Here is a 6634-nt window from a genome sequence, read left to right on the forward strand (position 1 = left end):
GTCTCTGCTCTAGAAAGACAAGAAATACTTCTGAAACTGATCCTGTAAAACCAGAGAAAAAGATCCCTGGCATGGCTTTAGATCAAAAGGTAGAAAATGTGCAACACCTGCATTGCATTGGACCAGTAAATGCTCCTGCTGCTGGGTGAAATAATGCAACGTCATGCATTCGACACAATAGCGGCTGGACGAATGTTGTGTTCCAGTTTAGAGGTAAGATAAAACATGTTTCTGAGAACATTTGCAGCTCAGTAACAGAATCCTGGTTTATATTTGATCAGCTTACTTTTCCTGTTTCATTTTCTCAGCCTCCATTTTCAGGAAGCAATATGGCGCCCACTTCCTGTTCACAAACTCATATCAATATTATGGCAAACATGGTATTAAAATACGTTCCTGAAAACATTTTAAGAGACAAACAGAGAGATCAGTAACATAATCTTGATTCATATTCAATCATTACTGCTTAAATTAACAGTCTGATTGGATTTTGGTCTGAGTTCGAGACGCAGAGAGAGGGGCGGGTCTGGCTCTAGGTTCTGATTAAATGGAGGGAAGTTTACTGCAGTAAATTTACACACATGACCCACATTGTTTTGATACAAAGCTGGTTGAAAATCGGCGATGTGTCGCTGATGCAGAAAGGCTTCTGGTGTTCGGACTGCTGGTCTCGTTGCCTCTCTGCCTGAGAGTTTTATTGTTGTTTGCATGTATTCTGTTAATAATTTTCTAATTTTAGACAAAATCAAAACTTTTCTGACTTAATGCGCCATTCACTGAGCAACTTCCATTAAAAAAACCTCCAACTATCGAACAAGGCAGCACTGATCAAATATGAATCAGAATTCTGTTACTGCATTTCTTATTCTTACCCTCAGTTGTTCATATCGTAGTGTGCTGTTTAGCTGTAATATGAGGAATTTGCTCCAGACAGTTCATGGTGCTGTGTTGGCTCAACTGTATGTAACAGGGTAGCCAAGTCCCAAACATTCTCATTTTACAGTTGAAACCGTGCACTAAAATATTTCTAAATGCATTTGAGGTGAGAATTTGGCAATGAAGCGATACAGTCTTTATTTATATTTCATATAGGATTGGCACTGCCTATTTAAAGTTTGACAGCAGTTTTTTTTTCTAGCTCTTTTTAATAATTTGTAGGGAAGAAAAAATTACATAAATACATTCTCTACACATTTTTCCCCTTCCCCTCTCCCTATCTCTCATCACAAACACCTGAACACAATAGCCAGAAAGTTAAGAAATATTACATTAAAACACGCAGACACACACAGAGCTAAATTAATTTTCAAATTTAAAGAAATAATTAAAGAAAAATAAGATTATGTTAAAGAACAGCATATTTTTCAGTTAAAAGAATTAAAAGAGAATCATGGGCCATGATTATCAGCTGCTTTCTCTGAGATGACCTCTGATTGGCCAACGCTTCCCATCACAGGCTAGATTTTCTTAAGCCTGAAAACGGAGCCAAGTGGAGGGCCAGAAATCTGTTCTCTCAGAATATTTGGATAAAAATATGCTTCGTTTTTTGTGATTTTAGTACAGTGGCACCAATATTAAATTGCCTACCCCAGCTTTAATGTAGCATTATGATTTTTTTTCATTGGATAAATTGAATAAAAAATCACAGTAAAAATTAACAGCAGACAGCTTCATGGTGTTGAGTATTTATTCAAAGATCATGGAGGAGAGAAAACATATCTCACATGTTGGCCATGTACAAATGAAAGGTGAGCGGACGAGGTGAGAGTGAAGATAAATGAGGAGTCAAAGAGGATCTCTCTCCATGCCATCATACACATACATAATATAAACACGCACACGCAAGCAAATGTATCACATGTTGTATCATTCATTTCACTGTAACTTCATTTTTAAATAATTAAGTGCTATATCTGAACTCTTGTAGAGTGTCGTGGCGGCCGGTTCTCAGCCGAGTGGACCAATGAAATGGAAACGTGACACTATGTCTCTGCTGTCAGAGTGGAACAGGTAAAGTCCCTCAATATCACAGTTTGTATCTTCAACCAAGCAAATTCTGTCAATGTTCAACAGAGTCATCAGGGCACTGTTAGGGAAAAACTGAGATTTGGGGGGGTAAAATGACAATATGTGCATGTTTTTGTTTTCCTGACAGTCCAATGCATATTCCTTAAAATGACAACTTTATCTTCATTATTACTTAATTCTCAAATTTTTATCAAATTTTTTTTTTTTTTTTTTTGACTTAATCATGAAAATATGACAGCATTTTTAATGTACGATTAAAGCATTCAAACTTTTTCTCAAATTAAGACTTTTTTGGCGCAATGTTAAGACTTTTGTCTTAAAGGTCCAGTGTTTAGGATTGTCTGTAGATTGCAACTAACAGAAACTTCTTCCATGTGCAAAGCATGTAGGAGGACTTTGGTGTCCAACATAAAACACGAATGGCCGTCTCTAAGGTCAGTGTTTGGTTTGTCCTTTCTGGGCTACTGTAGAAACAAGATGGCAGACTCAGTGAAAGCGGGCCCACTCTGTATGTAGATTTGAATGCCTCAATCTAAGGTAATGAAAACACAACAATTATTTTCAGCTGATTATTCACTAAAGAAAACAACGTTATGAATATTATTTTCAATTTCTGCCAATATATGCCTTCAATCCTACACACTGGACCTTTAAACTGTCATCTTTAATCTTACGTTCGGACTATTTTCTTTAAATATTTTTTCCTATCACAATATTTAGGCTTTTCTCCACTCAAAATTCTGACTTTATTCTTTATATTAAACATGTATTCTCTAAATTTAACATTTCCTCGGTATTAAACTTTTCTCAAGACACAACTTTTTCTTATTGTCAGTTTCTTTTCCCTTAATTATGCATAATTCTTGCATGACTTTTCCTCAAAGTATAATGAAATCTCAGTTTTTGTTTTTATTTTAACATTAACCCTAACGCTCTTTTACTGCTGTATTTCTAGCATCACCTTTACAAACAAAGCTGTAACATGTATCCAGTATCTTGTCAACAGCCTCCTCAGAGTTAACTGATGAGATGGTTGTTGATGAAAACAGAATCCCTGAGTTACATTTTTCAGGTGAAGAAGTGACATTTTATGGCAGACTTTTCTTCCTCTGACAGCTCCAAGTTACTCTTCTGTTGCATACATTTTGTACAGTGGCAGAAAAAATGAAGCAAAGCTGTAACAAACTTTTCAAAGTCCAACGATCAATGTCATTGTTGAAATCTTGAATGAAGTAGAAAAACTGGACAAAATTACAAACACGCTTTGTAGAAACCAGGGTGCATAAAAGTGCTTGTATAAAGGAAAAATAATTCTATTTTTTCATATATTTACATATTCTTTTCTTTGTGCAGTTCAAGCTAAGATGAGTTGTAGATGATGAAAAGGATGCAGGCCGGTGGAGCAATAATGCAGACTGACAGAGAGATAACATATCTCATTATAATGGATGAAAGACAGGAGGACGTCCTTCTCCTCCACTGTAAACAAGGAATTAAATAGACTTGAGCAATCTGAACTCACGGACTGCACGCTGGCATTCATTGTCTTCAGCAATAACATCAAACACAGTCTCATTCAACTGGCTGTACAGAACAAAGCTGGGGTTAAGTACATTTTTGGGGACAAAGTGCTGTGTTGTCTTCAGACATTACTGTAAAACTACCTCACCTCGGACTCACCGAAGACTCTGGCTACATCCACACTACAACGTTTTTAAATTAAAACGATCTCTGTCCACACGAGCACATTAGCACCGTTTCAGAAATAATCTACGTCCATACTAACACGCCTGAAATCTTATACCATATGACCATTCACATGCACAGAGTATGACTGAGCCAATGTATACAGGAAGCAGATTGTCTGCTCTTTAGTTGGTTGCTTAATGATACCTCTTTCCCACCAAAATTAGCGCATGCATACAGGTTTTTTTTGGTGATAAACCCACCAAAAATAGGCTACAGACTGCTTTCTCACTGACAGGAGAGCAGAGCTGTGTACACGGCTCTGCAGCAGCTGAATATGTGTGTGTATGTGTTTAGGTTATAGGTTGCTTAATCAATCTCTATTTCAAACGGCAGATTAAATGGGATAATTAGGATCAATGTTTGAGCTGCTTAGGAGGAGAGCTAATAGGTGTCGGTGTGTCTTTTCATCTTGTTGGTTAAGGAGCTGAAATGACCGTGTTCACCCAGGTGTTGTTTCCCTCAATGCCGATCAGAGCTGGAGGTGATCGATAACCGTGAGTCATTTGAACACTTTGATTCTCATTGCATTAAAAAGCCAGATGTTAACAGGTGTTAGCAGTTTGGGGTTTTTTGTGCAGTGGGAATGAGGCTTTACAGAATATATTGCGGACATGGCGAAAGTGTGACTGAAAGGAAAAAACACCTGTAATTTGTTCTATGTCTATGCTGAATTTACTCAGGGAGCAAAGGCTAATGTTGATTGTTTTCTTCCAGAAATGGGTCACGTGAGAGGGTGATAGCATGACAAATCACATTAAATTAAACACTAATAAGACCATTCAGGTGGCAAATGTGCCTGTCTGCATCATCAAAGTCTTCAATTCTGTCTGTCCAGACTAAAATGCAAGTTTGCAAGTTTGAAACTCAAACGGGTCTAGCAGTGCCTTCTAATCTGTTTTAGGGGTTTGAGTCTGTAAGAGAAGCTAAGCAAAGGTTAGCAAAAAACATATTAGTGTGGATGTAGCCTCTTTTTCTAACTTCCTGAGAGCATAAGACTCGGGCCCCGACAAGAAACAAACCCTAGGCCCCCTCCTGGACCTGAAAGATAATAGCTACACAGCAAATATCATGATGACAAAAATAAATGTCCAGACACTCAAGCAGGAGTTTTAATGTCTAAAGCCTAGGGATGCACAGATTTATTGGCAGCACACCGGTATCGGCCTTATTGACTGCCATCGGCCTATCAGCAAATAAGATGACGTTCACTAATGGCAGAGGCCATTAGTGTTTTTTTTATCAAAATCTTTTTTTTTTAATTAATTTTCAATATAAATGGAGCACCCATACCTATCCACATACATATATATGGTATATATATATATATATCAAAATGTAAAGAACAAAAACAATCCCTCTCCAGTCACTGTAAATGGACTGTGTATAGTTGTGTTTATCTGCTACAACAGGATTTCACACAGCATGATTGGTCAAAGTGTAAAGTGATGAGGCTGCACTTCCAAATTTTGCATCTGCAAATTCCTGAATAAAGCCAGAAAAGGGCCCCAAGTGTCGTGGTATTTCCGGGTTGTATGTTTGAGAGAGTCTGATTTTCTCAAGTTTTAGACATGACATGACATCTGTCAACCACTGTGTATGAGTGGGCGGGGCAATGTCCCTCCACCTGAGCAGCATGGCTCGCCTTGCAAGGAGAGAGAGGGAGGCCAGAGCATGTCTTTTTGGACCCCTTAGTCAGATCTCTGTGCCAGCAACCCCAAACAGAGCCATCAGAGGGTTTGGTTCCAGTCTAACGTTTAACATCTGAGATAAAGTACGAAAGACCTCTGTCCAGAACTGGTTAAGGCTGGAGTATGAGCAGAACATATAGATGAGGGAGTCTTCAGCAGTCTTACATTTATCACGGTAGAGGCTAACCTTATGATACATACAAGATCTTTTGGCGTTTGAGGTATGAGCCCTGTGCACAACTTTGAGCTGACACTATGTTGTAGAGTCAACAAATGTGTCTGGCTTTTTGGACAGGCTGGTTATATGACAGGACACAAAGTGCCTTATTTGTAAATACCTGAAAAAGTCTGATTTAGGAATATAAAATGTTCTGCTCAGCTGCTCAAATGATGCCAGGGTGTTATCTATAAACAGACCCTGGAAGCATGTCATACCTTTCCTGTGCCACTCCTTAAAGGCTGCATCCTGTGTAGATGGCATAAAGGGATAATTTGATATGATAGGTCTCAGAAGAGAGAAATCTTGTAAACCAAAACATTTCCTGAATTGGGTCCATATTTTCAATGAGTGTTTAACCACCTAATTATAAACAAATCTGAGGGAAGGAAGTCAGAGCGAGGATCCTAGCAGTGCAGATATGGACAAATTGTCCTCCGAGTTTAGCTCCAATGCTACCCAGTCAGGGCTGTCTGGCCAGCTTTGATAAAACAACCAAAATGTCAGACAATGCAGGTTAGAAGCCGAATAGTAGAAGCGAAAATTCGGGAGAGCAAGACTGCTGGTCGCCTTGGTTTTCTGAAGGTCTTCCTGAGGCGAAGACATTTACCCTGACATATATAGGATGCGATGGCGGAATCAAGTTGGTCAAAAAAGGATCTGGGGATAAAAACTGTTACCGCTTGGAAAAGGTACAAAAACTTTGGTAAGATGGTCATTTTGACTGCATTGATAGGTCCCACAAGGGAGACAGACACGAGCAACCACTGTGTCAGAGATCGTTTAACCTGATGTAGCAAAGTCATAAGGTTAACTTGAAATAAATCCTTCTACTTCCTAGTTACTGAGATGTCCAGGTAGGAAAACTTATTCTTCTCAATTTTAAAAGGCAGGCTAGTAAGATCTAGGACTCGCGTTCCATTATTGATAGGAAAGAGTTCACTTTTATGAA

Source organism: Plectropomus leopardus, chromosome 23 (assembly GCF_008729295.1).
Source record: "Plectropomus leopardus isolate mb chromosome 23, YSFRI_Pleo_2.0, whole genome shotgun sequence".
NCBI classification, from domain to species: Eukaryota; Metazoa; Chordata; class Actinopteri; order Perciformes; family Serranidae; genus Plectropomus; species Plectropomus leopardus.